The 21,534-nt window shown below is 44.9% G+C and overlaps 1 protein-coding gene across 2 annotated transcripts in view; it reads left to right on the top strand.

The window, feature by feature from the left end:
* Window positions 1-8,945: 8,945 nt before the first annotated feature.
* NCALD (neurocalcin delta) overlaps window positions 8,946-21,534 on the top strand; it is a 49,525-nt gene continuing 36,936 nt past the window's right edge. For both annotated transcript variants that reach the window (XM_042839907.1, XM_042839908.1), the window contains exon 1: window positions 8,946-9,066. The gene's annotated coding sequence lies outside the window, so the exon portion shown is untranslated. The remainder of the gene's footprint in view (window positions 9,067-21,534) is intronic.

Here is a 21,534-nt window from a genome sequence, read left to right on the forward strand (position 1 = left end):
TCCCTGGAGATCTTCAAGTGGCATCTGAATGTGGGCCTGAGCAACCTGTTCTGAGCGTCCCTGTTCAAGTGGGGATTGGCCCAGATGGACTCAGAGGTCTGTGCAAACCTCAGCCTTCCTGAGATTCACCTTGCCCTCCAAGCAACTTTTGAAATCACTGTCCAAATCCAGTCTGGCTGGCAGAAGCATGGAAAATTCAAGGAGACCAAGTTTCTCCATGTTTTGTGAAAAACAGTAGCTTTTTAAAGAAACCAAAATTAACAATCTTTCACCCAAGCATGCGCAGGGAGAGTTTAGAACTTCCTCTCTCAGTTTAATCAGCTTAATTACCACTCAACTGGCCACACTGTTTATAATGAAGTTCAGGGTTGCTACCAGCATAACTTCTGGTCCAGCTAGCATGACCCGAACTGCTGAGGTGGAGTAGAAGGGAAGCTGAAGCTAGAGTATAACTGGCTTAGATGCCCTGGGAATGACCTTGGGGCCATTTAGGAGCAGTTTGGAAATAGCAGGGAAAAACTGGAAGGGTTTTGGTGCTGTCTGCAGGTGTGAGAGAGACCTGGGAGCCCTGCTGTAGAAATTTGTAGGGGACATGGAGTGGGTTTAGAGTCACTACAGTGAGGAATGCAGGAGGCATAAGTTGTGACTCTAGCAGAAATCAGGTCTCACTCTTGGGTCACAATTTATTTTAAGTGAAGATTACTGTTTTTGAAATTGTAATGCAGGACAAGAAGATAGACAGAGCAGCACCATATAAACGGATCCATTTTGTCAGCAATGCTCAATCATCAGCATTGTTTTCATTTTGGTAATGGATTTCTAATAGCATGTCTGCTTTGCTGGCTGCTTTCAAAATTAAAGGCAAATGAACATAAGGCAAGACAATGACATTTTGCTTTTTCTTTTGTCCTTCTCCTCTTCTTTTGATCAACTACTCCCATCTCACTCTTGCTGTCAGTGTCAGGGTGGCACTGATTTTGCTGTGTAGATGCCATTTACTGTGTACCCTCAGTATGCTCTCTATGTTTATTGTTGCTAATCCTCCAAAGACTTGAAATCCAATAAAATTTGCCCCTTGGCAATGTGAAAATCTCCCTCATCCAATTCATTTTCCAACACAGAATTTCCAGGAGAGGAATCCAGGGTCATTTTATACTGTTTTTGTTTTTGCATTGCCTAGTTATGAAATGTTCCATGACAACATTTGAAAATGGTGAATAGTTACCAGCCTAATGGAACTTGCTTCTTTTGCCTTTTAGGAATAAATTCTCCTGCCTTTTTCCAGGACAAAAAAAAAAAAAAAAGAAAAAAAAAGAAAAAAAAAAAAGAAAAAAAGTTGTTCAAGAGAAACAACTCTGCAAGAAGTTAAGAGAAGTCAAATACTTGAGCCACTCCTCCCCTTTATAGCGAACTATAGTTTCAGGGAAGCAGTGCTCTTTGGCAAACATTCCAGTTACCTTGAGAAGTAAAATTTCAGATCTGAGTCTGATCAATTCAGCATAGGGTGCATGGGGAGATGCATTATCACCCATTTTTATGTCCACAGGAAAGAACCTGTGGGACAGGCAGCATGTGTTTGGGATTAGTAAGGACCTCTGCTCCGTGCACTTGTGCCTTTCCAGAAAACAATTTTTGGTTCAGACACTGTCCAGAGCTGAAGGAAACAGTATTAAGTAGCTAGGTGGTAAAAGTAAAGGTACAAACTTGTATTTTCTTCCTCTGTGTTTGTTCTTCTCTAAAAATTTTATGTTATGCATGCTGTGTTGATCAGATAAAGTGGCCCCTATTTGTGAGTATTATTTAGAATCTCTTTAGTACAGCCACCCTAATGTATCACGAAGTAGAAATATTAGTTAAAAATACTTGCTGTCAGATTTACTATTTCATTTGCCAGCTCCTCCATTGTTCTGTGATTCTAAAATATAAATCATCTGGTCCTTCAATTCAGGTTAAAATCCTCCAAATATTATTCCATTTCAGATTTGAAAATTTTCATCTCCATATTCTGAACCTAATTAGCTACCTTGTCTTTGTCTTTCTGTTCACTGTCATCTGCTCTTGTTGGAAGCAGAGATGAAGGATTTAATTAGTTTTGGGACCACAACAAGGTTATCTTTAATTTGAACACTACTCTGAGTAATAACTACCTTTCTTTCTCTCCTCATTCTTGTCTCACTGTGCTAGCTCACAGCATTTATCTACATGGGTGAATTTCTTTTGCAAAGTTAACCGTGTTTTGGGTCAATCCATTACTCAACCTGTTACTAAACTGCCTATTCCTCACAGGCAGAATTGGATTCTCAGCAGCTCAGAGATTTCAGCACTAATAAACTGTCAGACTTCTACTTGAATCCACCTTTCTAAAGGAAAACAAAAGTTAAAAAAAAAAAAAAAAAGAAAAAGAAAAAGAAGAAGATGATGACTTCATAGATACTCCAACTGCTACTGAGTCCAGCATGTGTCATGAAGGCTGCACAGGCCCGGGCTGGTCACCCTGGTCATCTGGTTCACTAAGGCCATGCCCCTTGCCTTACAGTGACAGCCTCAAGTTTGCTCCAGTTTGTTTTGTTTTGCTGCATTTGGTTGCTGGGATTTAGCACAGCTGAGTGACTTGCATTATCCCACTCAGAGATAATGTGGGAAAGCAGCCTTTGTCGTCACTCCCTGTGAAGAGACCAGGGACATCTGCTGTGACTGGACAGTGTCAGCAAGGACAGAAAGGTGCACCATGCAATGAGGCCTGTCACTTGAGGTTCAAGTATGATGTAATTTTAGTTCCTAACTAGAACAGATGAGAGCACTAAATGTAGCATGTATTAGGAAAAAATTAAAATAAAAAAGAAGAAGAATGACTGGACCTAATAGAATTTGGCTGTTCCTAGCTTGCTGCCTTTTATTCTTGGGGTATTTCTACATGATTTTGGCAAGCACTTGTTGGCTCTATTTTACTTGAGCGCTACAGCAACCAAATATTGTCTGAGTGTGCTTACCTTCCTAGTTTTCTTTTTGTGTGTGTGTTTGTTATTTTTTTTCCTTGTAAACAATTTTCATGCGGCTTCCAGTCAGTTCAACTTAGGGGCAGAGTGAGTTCGTAACTGTCTGCAAATTCTCTGCACATGTGCCCCCAGAGAAAACCAAAGCCAACAGAAAGCTTGTTGGCTTCTGCAAGCCCGCTTTATGTTCAGGCTCACATAAACAACCACAAGGTTCAGAGCCCAGCTGGGAGTCCCCACGGGTGGTCACGGCCATTGCTGCGTGCCCACCTCCCCTGGCAGAGTCAGACATGGCTGCAGGGTATGAGAGCAACCCTGCACCTACATTTATTGGAATCGTCACAGACCATCCTGTGTCGGAAGGGACCCAGAAGGATCGAGTCCAACTCCCAGCTCCGCACAGGCCCACCCCAAATCCAAACCCAGTGTCTGAGCGCTGCCCAAACGCTCCCTGAACTCCGGCTTGGGGCCGTGCCCACTGCCCCGTGCAGCCCGTTCCGTGCCCGCCGCCCTCCGCTGCAGCCCCTGTCCCTGACCGCCACCCGCCCCTCCCCTGACGCAGCTCCATGCCGTTCCCTCGGGCCCTGTCGCTGTCACACGGAGCAGAGCTCAGCGCTGCCCCTCCGCTCCCTGTGAGGAGCTGCAGCCGCCATCGGGCCTCCCCTCAGCTCCTCTGCTCCGGGCTGCACAAACACAGCAGCCTCAGCGCTCCTCGTACAATGCACAAGCAGTGTGGGCATGCACCACAGGTATTGGACCAACCGATGTCCTCATGTCTTACAGCAAGAGGAGGGAGACAAGCACATGCATGAGAAGTGCTGGTGCTGAGACCTGCAGAAGTAGCCAGGAGTGTTGGTGAAGGTAAAAATGAGGATTATCCAAGGGATGCAGTTGGTCAGTGCTGCTGGATCTGCTTCTGCAGAGGTGATGCTGAAGTAGCAGGCATCTTCCACATTCCAGAATGATACCCGTTCTGTCTCCTTCAACTGTCTTGAGGACATTTGTCACAAATTTATCACCACTTACCATGTGGGTATCAAATGGAGAAAGGGGAAGAGTGTGTTCTATCAAGGAAAAGGCAAAGACAACTCATGCAAGCCAGAAAACTGATGCCAAAAATGCTTTCATTACTATCTCTTTGCAGTGACAGACAATAGGAAACCTTTCTCCGTTATCTGTGGAGGACAAAGTTACTGAAGAGGCTGCCAGAAAAGCTGTGTAACAACAGTGCATGAAGGAGCAGAGTGTTCCCCTTCCTGAGAGTGAAACCCCAGGGATTCTGTCCTCATTTTTTCAATATGCTTGAAGATCTATCTGTCCACTATAAAGAAGTCAAGGGCATGACAAAGCCTGGCCATTTAGAAAACACCTTTCCAGAAGCAAGAAGCCTGGACCAGTTTCCAGAGGAGGCACTGAGCAATCTGGATGGGATGGATGCAGAGATGTCCTGATCAAGACTGGCAGGGGAACCAAGTAGAGGCAACTGTTCCCTACATCCATATTTGATCCAGATGAGATTTTCACTCATGTCCGGATAACGCTGCTTCCTTGAGATCCCTCTATTTTCTCTGTTTTCACATTTACCGTGGCCCTGTTATCTGATGAGTGCCTAACACAAACAGAACAACTAGTGTGTGTAGTGCTGGGTGAACAGCCACCAAAGCTGGGCTCTTCCCAGGTTTGGCATGCAGGGATGCTCAGGCAGGCACCAACTGAGCTCCTGGGGTTGATCTGCAAAGATACTATCATCCTGTACAAGAGAAAACAGGTTTCCCCACTGCTCATCTGCCTCTAAAATCCTCAGGGCAATGGGATGTGTTGTGACAGGGTACCAGTGTCTTCAGAAAGGTTAAGGTGACACCAGAATTCCTGAACGTGGGCACTGAGATGCTATATCAAAAGTGCTCTGAAATTAATCTTAAGAATCAGGCCATTTATATGTTGGTAAATTTAGCAAGGTTGTATAGTAGTGTTTCCATGCAAAGGTGCAGGTTGGTGGTTAGTTATGACAAATTAAATACCAGCAACTACTTAGTAAGTTATACAGCAGTAAATGGCAGTGGATCAAGGATAGGGGGAAGAAAACGTGGAGGAAGATGAGGGAGTGGAAGTACTGGCAAAGAAAAATAAGAAAAAATAAAAAACATACAACATTTGCCAACTGAGACAAATGTTGCAAAGATTTTATTTAAAGCTGGAAATGTTCCTTTTCAATATAGGTGGGACAAAAAATACAGATGACTGAATTCCTGTTACAGATTTCTGTTATTTTCTCCCTGCTGAAGAAAGATTTATTTGGGAGCAAAAGGATATTTCTACCCTGTATCTTTGTTTTTCTGCACTCACTATCGCTGTGTGCACCGTTGATTTCCACAAGGCTGTCAGGCAGTTGGGCTCTCCTCCAGCAAATACTTAAGCACACGTGTAACGCTCCGGTCGGCCTAAGGTTATCCATGTGCTTAGATGACTTTGGGTCAGGATCTTAATATCTCTGCTGCTCAGATGTGACTTCCACACAGCAAGGAAGAGACACTGAAGGGCTAGACAATCAGCAAATATTGTTGAGAGACCACAAAGGTCCTGGCAAGAGGGCTCAGGGATAACTCACTACATGAAATATTACTTTCAGCTGTAGGGAAAGAATTAAAAAATTTAAAAAAAAAAAAAAAAAAAGCATATCAGTTATTCTCCATTTGAGAATATGGGGCATTTGAACCAATCAGCAAATTGAAACAAAGTGAGCCTGGTATAGTTAAATGGGAGATGGGTGAGCTGTGTCAGGCCTGAGAGCAGAGGGAGCATGCTTCTCAGGAGCTCACACTGTCTGCACTGCATGCAAGGATGGCCTCCCCTGCCCACACAACCCTTTGCTGAATCCCACTTCAAATGAAGACCTTTGTCTCTAAATAACCTTGCTCAAAATGCTTTATTTGATCCAAAGTGATTTTCCCACCACATGTTGCCAAGTAATCCACTCTTCTCTGATCCAAATGGCTTTTCCCTGCTTTCTGTCAGTGTGGCCCTCACACAAGAAAGAAAACAAGTGCACACGACTGAAACAGATCAGTTAATGGAAAGCATTCTTGTTCAGCAGCAGTCAGCCTTCTGGATGGTCCCTTAGGAGGTGCTGATTGCAATTACTGGTTGATAGGCTGCTCTTTTTTTTTTTTTTTTTTTTTTTTTTTTTTTCAGTAATAAGTATTTATTTCACTTTTCATCTGCTCTCATGTGTTTGAACTTGCCTCCTGGTGCTTCACTGCCCATGAGCTGGAATCCCTGTGTGGATGCTTCTCATCCAGCACACTTGCTACTATTATTCATGGTGCAAGAGCCTTCCCTGTGCAGCACACACCCAAGGTGTTTGCAGAGGGAGGAATGATTGCTGCCCATCCGTACACCTCCAGATCTGCTCCAGGTTGTTGCATGGGAACCCAAAATTATTGCTCCTGGATGAGAAACTGCTTACAGTCCCTGGGAGCAGGAATTAATGCAAATAAGAGTCCTGGTACATATATGGAGAGCATAGGATTTTCTTACAGTGCTGCATTCCTGGGAAACCATCTTCCACCTGATTTGACTTGAACAATAATTCTTTCACTGGGCCACCTTCAATGAATGGGGTGGGCTGAGCCACTTGTGCTGACTGCTTTTCTTTCAAACCCCCCTTTGCCTGCAATGCCATGTCAGCTGTATGAAAACTAAAATGTCTTTTCCTGTGGGTTTTTTTTTTTTCCCACCCCATTTTTCTGCAAGAGCAAAAGTCAATATGACAACATTTTGCTGTCTCTTTTTTATCTGTTCTTCTGATGCCAATGGAAACATTACCCCCTTTCAAGCAGCAAGCTGCAGTCACCAGCAAAATACAGAGGTTTTTTTAAAGTAGTATATTAAAATCATGCCTGCTCGCTGGGTTGGGGTATTTTTTGTTTGTTTGTTTGTTTTTGTTTTGTTTTTTAATTTTCTTTTTAAAAACATTAGAAGCCATGGATATTTGAGGGAAGACTCCAAGATAAAGCACTTTTCCAAGTATTATTATTGTAAGAGAAACATCAAGTGAATTCCCAGCTGCTGAAACGATGGGGCTCCCTTCTGAGAGTGAGGCTGCCTCACTGGCTGACACCGGGGGAGATCTTCTGTGGGTTCAAAGACCACGTCAGATAGTATTTCTGCTCTCTGTGTGTCTTCTGGTTTATGGGCAAACAAATGTTATCTATTGTTAGCTCTGCAGATCCAAAACAAGAGTGGGAGGAAAAGCAGGATCTGGTCTCACTTAGCGATGCTGTGACTGTGTGTAAGCTATGTCATATATCCAGATGTCTGTCTGTTAGGGTGCTCCTACTAGTTGTAGGTGGCTATGTACATTTTCAGGAGTTATAGATTGCTATGTGTATATTGTGAGACACAGCACATAATGCAGAGAAGCTCCAGCGGCCCATCTATTGTGTGAAAGTCCATTTCCTGCAGCGAGATGAGGAACATGGTCCCACGTGGACAAAACACATTTGTTTCTCAGCAGTCTTCAGTCCCTGAATATCTTTTTTATGCATTTTTCCAGCCAGTGCCCATGTCTCATCACTTTCTGCTCACTTGGCTGATAGACACCTCCAAAGAGACAGATCTGGCATTGGGAGTTTAGTGTGGAAAAATGAAGCTAAGTCAGCAAATATCCACTTTTCTGCCACTTTCAGCTGGATTTTAGGGCCTGTGAGGAATGAGAGCTGTTGCTTTCATCTCTGTATGTCCAAGTGGCATCCCTGCTGAGCTTCCCCCTAGCATGAGTAAAACGCCATTGAAATGTTTTATGCTGTTAAAATGCATGTGTTATATCATCTAGCTTTGTGAAATAGAGTTTAAGAGCTAAAACATTTAAATTCTCCCCAACGTGCACACATTTTTGACAGAATTGCAGTTAGGTCACAATGCACCACATAACATTGTGGATTCCCAATCCCTGGGAACATTCGAGGCAAGGATGGATTGGGGCCCTGGGAAGCTCTGCCTGGTGGGTGGCGCGTGGCAGGGAAGTTGGAGCTCAATGGTCTTTCAGGTCCCTTCCAACCTAAATCATTTTATGCTGCTATGATTCTGATAGAGACTGGGCGATCTCTTTTTAACCTAAGATCCCAAACTTTCTGCTGTGTTGTACAAACAATGTGTGCAAGTGTTGTACAAGAGCTGCATTAAGTGAAGAAAGTGTATTACGGTGCAGCTTAACTTGTGTGAGCTGACATGCCTTCCATGGCGGCTTAATTATTATATGTGATACATGTAGTATATGCTGGGATTTAAAAAATTCATTCTATTATTCTTGTTCTTCTAGACTGTCAGTGGTATTCCAATTAATGTAGCATATTTTCTTTTTAAGGCACATATTTTAGACAGTTGGCTCCGCCCTTCTCTGTTGCAATAACTCCATGAGCCCTTATCACTGCTTTTCTCTATGGTATGACAGAAAGATGAACACCACATTTCCCTCTGTCTGTGCATCCTTCTGTCTACTCCAATTTTCCAAAAGTATTTCATGGTGGTTTGGGGCAAGCTAAAAGCTAGGAGCTGGGCTGGGGGCAGGCAGAGGTGGGCTGTGCTTCATCCCCATTCCCGGACATCCCAATGGCCGCACAAACAGAGGTGCCCCGTGTGGGGATTCCAGCCTGTATGCCCCTTTGCTTGAACAGAAAAGGGCTTATTCTGCTGCATGTGGGGATGTGGGAGGAAGAGGAAGAGATGTGCTTTCTCGAGGGTGAGCCTCACTTGGTCTGGGGGTCGTTGGGCTGCCGGGGCGCCCACGATGCTTCAGACGTGCCCCCCGTGTGACAGATGACCTATTGAAATAATTTCAGAGCAGTGCTATGGTTGCCACGACAACCAGTGCTCTCTTGGCTTTCATCTGGCCATGTGACAGCGCTTTGACGTCAGCTGGAGGCAGAGCCTGTGGTTTCAGCCGCGCAGCCAAAGCTGTGTGAGAACCCAGTGGATGCTGGATTTATCCCCGCCGCCGCCACTGCCGCTGCTGCTGTTTCTCAGGGGCTGCCAGAGCATGGACTATTAAAAACTTGCATTTCTGCAGTGTGAGGTAACTGTTTGCTTTATATTCTTGTCAGGTATTTTTAAGCAAAAAAGTAAAAGAAAAAAAAAAAGATGCAAAGCAGCTTATTGTGAGGATGTTTTTTCACTTGTTTGTTTTGGCTGAAGTTTGTCGTGATGAACGAGCCCGGTGCTATCAGATAGATGCAAAGCAGCTTCTAGTCACTAATTCTGCGTGCAGACTGCTAAGCAGAGTTAGATTTAGATTAACGATCCGTGAAAGCGGAATAAAACGATATTGTTCTCATTTGACACTTTCAGAACATAAATAAATGTGAGTGATTCTAGGTGAATCCGTTTGGGAGTTAAAAGAAATCACGCTTAGCTATGTCGTTGATCTGGGCATCACAGCTTTACACTTCTGTTAGAACTTGTGCATTTGTTAACACTGACCATCCAGCAGTTTGGTCCCCAGCTTGCAGGGAGTGGGAGGCCAGCAGTGGATGCATGGGGAGCAGCTCACTGCCTGGTCCCTGAGCTGGAGCTGTGAGCCGGCTCTGTCCACACAGGCTCTGGACACTGCTCCGGGTCCCTGTCCTTGGCTCAATGATGTTTACAGAGAGAAGGACCGACAGCTTCCTGAGAGTGTGTCTGAAAAATGTGCCAAGAAAGCAACGTGTTTGTAACACAGGCTTTTTGTCACATGCAAGGATTTTTATTTTTATTTTTATTTTTATAATTATTCCGTGGTGGGTTACGGGTGGTTGGGACAGCTAAAAAAAGAATAGCGGCTCGAACAGCACCGTGGTAATAGGAAAATAAATGCTATTTGGGCATTTTTTAAAAAGAAGAGATCTTGCTGTGTGTCTGTGTTACGCTGCTGGCTTGGAGGAGGCTGTTTGCAGAAGGAGATTCCAGGGCTGCTGAAGTTTGGTGCCACGGCCGGAGTTTGTGTGCAAGCACACATATTCGCCTTGAGGACAGATCACAGCTGAAACATCGTGTGCGTTATTTCCTGGAAAAGTATGTTAGACCGCTCTTATCTTCCCTAATTAAATACTCCAGCTCCCTTCCTCCCAAAGTTCAAAGAGTTTATTGATAATGGTAATGATTTGCTAAAGCGGCTGCCGCTCTGAAATGACCACAGAACTGCACAAATATTTAAAGCACGGCACAATAAAAGATAAGAAAAAACGGCTTAAAAAATACCCGAATATTACTAACTGCAGAAGAAGTAATTGTCTCAGAAAGGGAGCCAAGGCAGAGATTAACACTGAAAGCTCCTCTGTAAGGAAAGTTGTGGCTTAGTGCTCTGGATCTCACTGCATTTGGCACGCCTAACAGACCAACAGGGATAATTGCAGCTGAAGCCTCTAAGCCATTTTGCTTGGCACTATTTGTTCCTTACAAGATAGCTCATGTGTCCGAATTATCAATGTTTTGGTGACTGAAATATTTTAAATTGTGTTTAATAATTTTTTCTCATGCATCAGTGCATGCGAAGTCCCCCCTCCTTCCTCGCAGTGGGTTTAACAAGGAGTGACAGCAGCCACACAGCTCCACCACAATGGGACAGCCCCTGCCCTCTGGGCTGCCCTGGGTCACCACAGGGATGCTCCGTGCCCCCACCTGCCTGCAGACACTTCAAAAACATCTGCAAAAAAATGAAAAATAATGGAGGCAGCAGTCACTCAAGTGATATTCATTAGAAATATTTTAAAAATTTGTTCATCATCTCCAGCTTAACAGGCATATCTTTCTTTAGTTTCCCCAAGGATGATGAACTGCCACCCATGTCACCAGAGGGATGCATCCTGCCTGGCAGAGTAAGCAGCTCTATTCCCTCTCATTGGGTCCTGTGGGTGCTGGACATCCTGCCACTCTCTTTTAGCCTCAGGGCAAGCATGGAAGGGACAGCAAGGAGAAAGCTTGTGGCATGGGATCCTGCAGTGCATGCAGAGGGCATGGATCTCTGCTCAGAGGAGGGGAAGAGATCTGTGTGAGAGTGCTGCCTGGTCCATATATTTCTTCCTGATAATTTTGTGCTCTTGTTTTGTTGGTCAGCTTTGTACAAACCCTTTCATCAAAGGCTTGGGTTTTATCTCAGAAGGGTATGAAATTCCCAGCAAGCAGAACACTGAGCATCCCTTCAGCCCTTCACCCACTGTGAGAAAAGACCAAGCAGCCTTTGGGTCCCTGCCTCCTTCCCATCACTGAGGAGCAAGAAGGGGGCTGCAGCCCACCCCTTTTCTTCTGCCAAGTGCCATGGCCCTAGGATCACCAGCTTTCTTGGGCTTGAAATCCTCTAACACAAATGAAAAATAAATGGCATGTGCATGGGATTGGTGGCATCTCACCTGTTTCTGAGGACACCCAGTAGACTCCATAGCTCCTGTCAGCCTTGGCTCTTGCAGGTGTCACTCCCTTGCATGTAGAGGTGGAGGACAGCATCTCCTCCACAGTCCCTTCATCCACAAGAAGGGGTGAGCAGCCCACTAATTAATCAGGAGCTGGAGCCTTCACCTAGGTGAGACTGGCTGAAAGCAAGGCTAAGCTCTCCCTGAGTCACTTCTCTTGCAACTGAATGCAGTCAGGGGAATTAAAAACAGACTCAAGCTGTTGATGCCTCCAGCCTAGTAATAATAATGCACTCGAGCCTTTAGTGTGCTCTACCTTGATCTGGTTGAGCTGATGGTCAATGACAATCTAAATTTAGGCTAGAAGCATAAGAAAACCTACAAAAAATAATCCCTGCAGTGCACAGCACTGACTCCTTCCTCTGTTTCTCATACAGAAGGTGATTTCTGCTGTCACCTTAAAGGTCCCAGCTGCTACTCAAGGCAGCATTTCCTTGGGGAATTGAATTCCCCCTATGGGGGAACTGTCAAACAGTGGGAACTGCCGCAGCTGTATTGGGTTTCAGACTCTTAAGTTACATCTTGCAGAAGCTGGTTTCCACACTGCTAAAAATCATCACGTTCTGCTAATTTAATGTCCCGCATCAACTTTAACAACAACTGGTTTAAATGATAACTGAGCAGCAGTAGGGAGTTGACATTTTAATCAACAGTTGCTTTTCCAATTAAAGCCAGATGCCATGCGTGTGGTACTCCGAATGCAAAATAAAAGTTGACCTCATTGTTGGTTCCAAGCACAGAAATCCTCACTCCGGAATGTTGTTGGTAGCCATATTTTAGAAGCAATCTTCCATGGTGAGCCAAAGTCTACGCAGACAGTTAGAGTCAGATAACAGTTTGAAAAATTTAATATGTTTTGGCTGTACTTTTGCTGCTGTTAAATTTATCTTCTTAAACGGCAGGGAGTATAAGTTGAGGTTTGAGAAACAGTAATTTTGTAATTATTTTACATGGATCGAATTATTCTGTCATCAGATTTGCATTTCAGACAGCATTACAGTATGAAAATATAATTAGAAACTGTAATTCAGGAATTGCTGAATGCGATATTTCCCAGAGGGAGCGCTGTGAAGGAGCACTGCCCTTTTTACAGCTTCACCAAACACTGGAATCCCAGAGGTGGGCTCCAAGCTCTGAAGTCCTGCATTCTGCGGTCCCAACGCACTGCTGACTTTCTGCCAATCTTTGGGATTTTTTTCGTGTGTGAGATTCATTTCCACAGAAACATTCAATCACGGAGAACTGAAGTGCTCAGAGCCTGTTAACTGAATTTCAGTCTGGCTGTGCTGGGAGCTGATGAATTGCTTGCAGCCACAGAATGACACTGAGATAACGTAAGGATTTGATTTACACCCAGAAAAGCCAAGAAGCTTGTAGTTTGGGCTGAATGCTGTTTTGAATTTGTCCGAAGCCTGAAATTCTTAGCAGTACCTCCTCTCACTGGAAGGAGCAGAGGACAGGGCTTGGCTTAATTCTGCTTCTCTTCTTTTCAACATTTGGGACGTTTTGCTTAATTGTTCACAATGTTTTAGCTGCACTGGCAATTCTTAAGGGTTCATTGATTATGCTTATTATAATACTTGGTTTATAGGTAACTTGGCTAGAAACAAGCACAACCTCTCTTTTTAGTTGGGCTTATGTTGAGCAATCCCCTCCTATTCTTTAGGAAACAAACACTCTTAGGGAGAGAATCAACCATGGCAAGTTCTTCCCACCACCTTGCCAGTACATGGGATGCCGGTGTGTGGAGCAGAGCTCACGATGCACAGAGCAAAGCCAGTAGAAGGCAGTTTCTAAGTGTGAGATGTGTTTAGTGCTTCCTTCTCCTCATACATCCCTTGGAGTTTTGCTAAGACACTACCTGCGTTCCCTTCTGCCATGCTAAGGGCCACACAGTGCTGGTACAAAGGAGAATACCTGCCTCATCACTTGAATTGGGATGATGCACATCCTGTCACCTGCACCCGGTATGTGAGTGGAGGACAGGAGCTGCATGGCATCATCACAAAGTTGGAAAGCATTTTTGTTAGAGAGGATGTAATTAGGCCAATTTGATCCTTGCGGACAATGTGGCCTTGCCTGGGGACACCAGGAGGAAGGTGCACACCGGGGCTGCAAGGCTTGGAGCAGGAGAGACAGGGAGCATTCTGCCCAGCTTTTCTTCTTGCTGGTGTTGCCACAACAGACCCAGCTCATCCTAAACATGAGCTCCAGTCAGGCACCTCTTGGAGAGGCTGAAGCAATTCAGCCCTGCGCCCTCCAGGCAGAATGCTCTGCTCTGCTGTGTGACTGCTCCTTGAGGCAGCCTGAGATGCTGGGGGCAATGAGCACAAAGCTGCTGATTATTTCCCCAACTGCTGTGTGGTTTCTATCACAACACTATTCTTTTGTGCAGAATGGCAGCTTGATTGCAGAGTCCTCTTTAACTTCACAATTTTAGCAAGCCCAAGCCCAATTAGAGCAATTATATCTCAGCAGAAACACGGTCTGTTGTCCGCTGGACCCGTCTGTCAAGTGTCCTATTCATAGCTGTTTTTCTTGCATGGGGGTTTTTCATATGGAGTCACTTTGACCCTTCTAAAACAGCCTCATCTGAAGGACATTTCTGCATTCCTGTAGACTTTTTTTACAGGTTGATACGAACAAGAAGAGTGCAGGATTTTGGCTGGGCAAGGATGCATCATTCAGCTTAACCGCAGTCTTCTCTTGCTTGAACACCTCTGACAGAGCAAGCAGGATCCCTCACTTTTAATTATTTTACTTCCAAAGATTGAGAATGTGATCAGAATTGCTGTTCTCCCTTGCTGTGTTGAAAGATTTCCCTTATCAGAATCCCCAACCTGAGCTGCAAGAGGTGTTTGAGGGCTGGTGCTGAAAGATTCAGTCCCTTATGGCACCATTTGGCCATTGAGTGGTTCAGGAGCATGGGGCAGTGGGCACTGCTGCAGGAGGGCCATCTGCTGTCTATGTTACCAATGAAGCAAGAGATGAGAAGCAGAGCTATATAAAAGTAGAAGCGATGTACTCGGGAGGGTACCAGCCTCCTGCACAAACCAAAGGCTTTTTGTATCTCATACCTCTTCCTGAAGGGTGAATCTGAGGAATAGATTTTGTACATGCCTGAAATTGTCTTCCAGTTGTACTTGAGGACAGTCTTCAGGCAAGAAAGGAGTTAAAGCAAGTCACTGTTACACTTAGGGGCCTTGTCTAAAATAGCTACTTTTGTTTTGTTTGCTGAATTCCCCGTGCTTTTCCATGGCTGTTCCCATTATTCACTTCTTTCCCAAAATAACATTTTTAACCAGAGGAGCAGCCGGGACCGGGAGCAGAGTGGATCTGTAGCCAGAGCTGGACGGCTGCATGCCCACATGTGTCTGCATTGAGCCTGTGCTGACCTGTCACAGGAAGCTGAGGGCAGACCACAGTGCAGGTGGCAACTCCCCACAACTGGGGCAATTTTGTCTCATACCCCACTGAGCTGGGATGCAGCCCCATGGTGGCTTTGGGTTTCCATGCTTGAAAAATGACCCAGAGGAGCAGCTGCTCTGAGGTTTCCAGCCAGGCTGCTTGCGGGCATCTCCTTCTTGTCACCATGTCCTTTATGCTCAGGCACCAGAAATGAGTGCTGGCAGTGGGGACTTGGAGGGGAAACATGGGAGTCTAAAAAGAACCTAAAAATCAGATGTTCATGGTGGTAGCTTGCTGTGCTATATCTCAGCAGTTTGCCTTCACCGTGACCGTCCAAGCATGCAAATACTGCGTGGGGAGAGGGGAGCTTCCCATTCTTGCTGTCCCTGCACAAACCGGAGGGGGGGGGGTGCGGAGTGGAGAGCAGATTCCTTGGTGGGAGCTTTGGCATGCAGGACCCTGGCTCAGCCCCACTTGAAGCGGCCTCTATGGAAAGCCCCAGAATGTAGCAGACAAAGAGTGTCCAGATGAGTCACTGCGGCTCAGACAGGTGCTGCTGCTAAATCCAGGGTGCGGTGGGACTGGAGCAGCAGTGCCTCAAGCCATCTAGGTCACAATTCCCTTCCAACACCCCTTTACCAAGAGGCAACAGCTTGCTTCCCCAGATGTTAGCTTTTTTGTGTGTGTGTTTGTGTTTGTGTGTGTGTGTGTCTGCATTAATATTCAAGCACATGACAAGTTATCAGGTGTCCTGCAATAACAGCCATGCAGTGGCTGCTTTCCTACCAAACTCAATAGGGAACATCCCCAGCATTGGAGCTCAGGGACTGAAACTGCTCCCTATCCCTGGCACAGCTCTGCTCTTGGCCAAATCCCATCCTCCCTTGCGGGAGGGTTTAGTACCCTGTCTGAGCATCTGGGCCTGTCCTGCGTGCAGATGGCACAAGGTCTCTCCTAGGAAGGATGAGGATATTCAGCAGATGGAAGAGGGAATTTCCCTGCCTGTTGGCTTTTCAGTGCTAGGAATGCACTTGGAGGCATTTGCTTGTATTTATTTTAAATATCTGAAAATTGCAGATTTGGGTACCCTGTGCTACACTCCCCTCCAGTTTCTCCAGAATTAGTAAATTGCCTTTGTCTGTATTAAATCTATTAAACGCCCTTCCCCTCTTCAGTCAGACATCAGCACTACCCACTTCTGCAATGCTAGTAATGTGCCTAATACCTGGTATGGGGATCCTGCAAGAGGGAAGTGACGTCTCTGTGCTCTCACCGTAGCACCTGAGTGTCTGGAGAGACAAAAAAGCAAAGGACATGTCACAGTGCAGTTTTCCCCCAGTATGTTATTTGTGTTGTATTCAACAGCTACTTTTTTGTCCTTGAAGAATTGTGTCTGTGGGACTTTGAGAAAGTCAGGGGACCATTGACCTGTATCCTTCCCCACAGCTTTCCAAACACAGCCAGTTGGATTTTTACTTCCCCTGCTAGACCCCAAACATGTGCATGCAACAGCAAAGTTTTCCTCTTTTGTTTGCAAGCAGAAATTGCTGTGCTCATGTTGCCCAGAATAACAGAAGGATTTAGGAAGGCGAGCATTAAGGCATTTTTCAGAGTTGTTGAGTATGTTTTAATCCTTATTAGCCCTGAGCAATTTTCTCCCAGGGAAGGAGAGGTGTAGTTAAAAATGTGCCCTGCGCATCCTGCCCTGCATGCTCACGGCTGCTCCTCCAGTGAAACCAAAATGGCACTCTGAAAGACAATGGAAATATTTCTTTCACAAAACCACATCCAAGCTTTTCTTCCAGGCATCATCAAGGGGAAAAAAAAACTGAACCTTTCTTAAATTTCCAGTTCCACTGAGCATCTGGCTCTAATGTACAGTTCCTCAACTTTGCTGGGTTTTTAACCAAAATGTGCTCCTGTTTAAAAGCATAGGCTGTTTAAAAACACATCTTCCAACAAATGCCCATTCAACTGTCTGTGTGCCACAGCATCATTTGCATTCCTTGTTCTGTGCCATCATTTGCTTCAGTCTCTCCCCTGAAGATCACCACTCATATTCCTTACCAACCAAATTCAGCCATCTGATTTTGCTGATGGGTAATTTTGACCAAGGTTTCACAACATGCTAACTCTATCCATGCAGACAAGGTGTTTTTCACTTGGCCAGCCTTACGGCTGCTAACCTCCAGCCACCCAGCACAACAGGATCAGCACTGCTTGTGGACATGCTCATTGATACAGGCACTTGCCTGGAGGAGTGTGGGCTGTTCAGGTACTTTTTAAAGCACATTACTTCCAAAACTGCGCCTCCTCCAATCAATAAGGTATGTTTAAATATATTGGGAAAAATGCTATTTACTCTAGGAATCTTTATTGCATTTCATTATGAGATGCTGAATCTAATATAGAGCACAGATCACTTTAATTTTAAGTGGGCAAAAGGAAGATCTACGGCACACTCCCACTGAGCAGCTATCAGCAACATGCACCTTCTCCATCTAATGCAGTTACATAAACTAATTAGGTTTGGGGCATCTAATGGGAACAGTGCTTAACTACATTACATGTCCCCTGAGAGAAATCAGCGTCAGATGAATTTGTGAGGCACTGTGGTATCTGTTCTCAGCTATTTTTTCCTGCCCTGAGGATACTGGTGTGATACGAAATTGTGGGCAGAGCTCTGGCTGCTGATCTTCTCTCTGACTGGTTCCATTCCACTCGTGCTGCCCTCAGTGAGCTCAGCAGGTAGCATGGGACAGCAGTGCCCCTCTCCTTCTGCAGCCCTATGAGCATGGCCAGGTTCCATTTCACAAAGTGAAGTGCTTTGTCGCCATTCACCACTGTTTGTGCTTTATTGCTGTTTCACATCCGGAGCAGCAATTCCAGGGGAGGAAAAGAAAAACTCAACCCAAACTTGTGCCCTTTAGCAACAGCTCCCCTCCAACTCTGTGCTGCCCTGTTAGGCAGTTAGCTGACAGCTTTCATACAGGCTAGCTTCCTGGCTCTATGCACAGAAACACCTCATAGCTAAAAGCAGAATAAACCATCTCCCATACCCTGCACAGCATCCCAAAGACTGGTATTGCTCACTGTAGGGGCAGCGCTCCTTAAAGCACTCATTTATAATATTTGAGACATTCAGAGAAGTCACATGAAAGCATCACTGTTATGTCATTCTGCTGACATACCTGTCATGCTGCAGTGCCTAGAAAGTAGCTTCCAGCCATGTCCCTCCTGTGTCCCATCCCTTTGTGAGTCTCTCCAGATCCAGCCCCAGGAGCTGGTTAGCTCCTTGGGATCTTCAAAAACAGATCTCACGGAGTTTGGGAACACAGCATCAGCTGATGCAAAAAGTCTCAGGTGCTGTAGAAAATCCTTTCCTAACTCTTCTTCACTTCAGCCAACACTGCAATGCAGATGTGGCCCTGCAGCCTTTGTAGAGTGATCAGAGATGTTCAGATGAGAAAGCTGTGTGATATTAAAGTGCTTCTGTGTTGTCTGTAGGAGAGGAAGGGATCACATTAAGGAAAAAAAAGTTTTGTAGAAAGCCTGTTTTGACTTTAAAAATAAAATGGTTACCATCTGCCTTATCAATACTGAACCAAAACTGAGCAACTTGTTCCCTTTCTACAGAACACAAAAGCTTATTTCTCAAACCGGGATAACATATTACGTAAAGTCCCTTGATTCCAGTGTTAAGCCCAACTAGCTATGAGTTTTACTGGATTACTTCTAGAACTTAACTTCAAATAATCTCCCACAATAACTGTTTTACTACTTTTTATGTTCCTTAATGCCTGAACCAGCACAGCTCACTGCTCTCTTTGGGCTATCAGCTGTGCCCTGGCTGTCGCCCACCTGCTCACAGCCCTCTCCTCATATTCCTTCTGCACCGTGTTCGTGAGAATGCACGCTACAGGAGCAGGCAGAGGTATCACCAAGATCTTAAAATCATAGGATCATAGAATCATTAAGGTTAAAAAGACTAATAAGATCATCAAGTTCAACCATCAGCCCATGCCTGTGAGTGCTCTAGTGCCACATCTACGTATTTCCTGAACGCCTCCAAGGACAGTGACTGCACCACCTCCCTGAGCAGCCCGTGCCAGTGCCTCGCACACTTTCTGAGAAGAAATTTCTCCTAATGCCCAGTCTTTGGCTCTGCTCTTGGCCACCTGCTGTGCTGCCTGCAGTGAAAAGCACGTTTGGTTTTTAAGATATCCTTTCTCTTCCAGAGGAGAATATGGCAGAAACAGTTCTCCTGAGGCATTCAGCCTGGTGCAGCAAACACCGTCCTGAAAGCTCAGGTTGTGGATTTCTCAAACTTCTTTTTCACATGAGCTAGGCCTTCTGTCTTGTGATCTGAGGAGAAGGATGTTCCACAGACTTCTCCGTTCCAGTGGTTAGAGATTTGCTTCTCATTCTCAGCCAAACTTTATTCATGGCTAGTTTATACCCATTTGTTCTTGTGCCAGCATTGTCCCTCAGTTTAAATAGCTTTTCTCCTTCCTTAGTGTTTACCCCCTCAGATGTATTTATAGACTACAAACATATCCCCTCCTGGACTTTCTTTAGCTAGGCTAAACAGCCGAGTGCTCCTGGTCTCTTCTGCTTGCTCAGGCTTTCCTTTCCCTTATTTGGCCTAGCTGCCCTTCACTGCAACCCCAGTGATTTCAGATCCCTTTCCAAGACATGATTGTCATTCTGTTCTTCTTGTGTGATCGCCTGGCTCTCCAGCTGATGGTGTTTCCCACCGTGGTGCCATCAGCAAAGGCACTGCTCTGAGATTATGCGTTATGGTGATTAATGAAAATGTTAAATAAGATCTGTCCTGAGACTCCTCCTTGAAGAACTCTATTGTAAAACCATCTTCCATCTGAGAATTCCCCTTTCACTTCAGAACATTACCCTTAAAGGGGAAACATCTGTCTGGTTCTGTGCAGCACTTCTCCAGAAGGAATTATTTACTGTGATTTCACCCAAATGGTTTTGTATCAACCTTTATGTATACACATATATATCCATTAGAAACACAACCTTATGTGCTGGTTTGAAAGCCAGTGCAGCCAAGCTTTCTGTGAGGCTTCCATATAAGGTCAGTTCTGCCAAGAAATTTCAGTTCTAACCCCTAACATTTCTACAACTTCAGTCTGAGATCTCTCTTCAGCAGGACTTGCCAATTGTGGTGCTCCAGTCGGGGTGTTAGCAGACGTGTTTTGCTCTGCTTCAGTCTCCCAGCGTCTTATAAAGCCAAATTCATGATTCAAATGACTGAACTCATTATTCAGGCTTAGTACGTGGTTGTTTTTTTTTTTTTTATGGGAAATTGGAATGGGGTGAAAATTCTTTTGTGCTCTGGCCTGTGTTGCCTAGATATTGGCCTTTAGAGGAATAGCAAAAATGATGTTTGTACCCTTTATATTCAAAATGGGTGAGACTATAAATATCCTGTAGTCCTAAAACAACATTCCTGATAGTAAGACTGCAAGATTCTCCCCCAGCATCTCCCTGCATTTCCCCACAAAGATCTGACTGTCTTCTTTTCTTCTCTGTGCCAAAGGCTTTAGAGGCTTTTGGAGGACTTGGTGACATCCCACAAACCGAAGAACAGAGCTCCATTTCTTTTAGGATCAAATAAGAGAGGGAAGGCTATTGAATCTTTGGCTGCCCTTTTGATGGCAGCAAAAGAAATTCTTGCCCTCCTTCCTTCGAAAAACTCAGGTTTGGGGTATCTCTCTGTGCTATTAGCAAAGTCTTCTGAACGTTTTGTACAAATAAGGAGTATATGATTCTTCTTTTAAAAAAATAAGGAAACACCTTTAGAAAAATCAAATCCATCTTTATTTAAGGCTGTTCCCTGAGTGATAATTTTGCTATTTTATTAACATCAGAGTATTCTTGGATCTGAAGAACAGGCTTTCACCATTGCATGTGGAGGGCTGGCTCACAATCCTTCCCCTTGGGCCCCTACATCTAACCTAATCTAAAACTAAGGGCAGGAGCTCCCCTGGCACTCCGGGCTCCATTTAACTCTATTGGTGGGCAGTTGTCATAGCACAGCCCGAGGAACAATTTATTTAAGGATTTGCCTCCTTGAACAGAGCAATCAGGCAGAAAAGGCTTTAATTTGGCGTGAGGCTGCATTTTCCATCTCTTTCTGTTAAATTTAAGGAACTCCAAGACAACAAATGATATAATTTCATTTGACACTGGGTGTAAAACAAACTGAGTCTGTATTGTACCCAAGCCGTTTTGTGAAACTATCCTCCAATATTTCTGTTTTTGCCTATAATCAGACAATGAATTTGGGGTTTGCTCAATCACTCCCCAGACTCCAGTGATGGTCTTCCACAGCTTGTATGGAGACAGCTAAATTCAAGTTCCTGTAGCTGGAGTTGGATGCCTGCTGCTTTGTGTAGAAAAGTAATGTGGAGGACGTGATGCTAAAGTGGTCACCTCCTGAACTCCTGTCATGAGATTTAACTTGTTACAGTTGTTTCTAGGTTTGGAGCATCCGGTGTGTTTCTGTGCACATGCTCTGATCCAGCCTAGTCTCATTGCTCTGTTCAAGCAACACCAGAGGCTCTGAGTGTCAGTGTCCAGAGGAAGACTCCTTCAAGGAAGTTCCATGCTGAGTTCATCCCTGAGTTCAGCTGAGATGGGATACAGATAGACCCATTGCAGGGCTT

The sequence above is a fragment of the Centrocercus urophasianus genome, unplaced genomic scaffold, assembly GCF_019232065.1.
Source record: "Centrocercus urophasianus isolate 14NV4802_14NV808 unplaced genomic scaffold, USGS_Curo_1.0 seq_11, whole genome shotgun sequence".
NCBI classification, from domain to species: domain Eukaryota; kingdom Metazoa; phylum Chordata; class Aves; order Galliformes; family Phasianidae; genus Centrocercus; species Centrocercus urophasianus.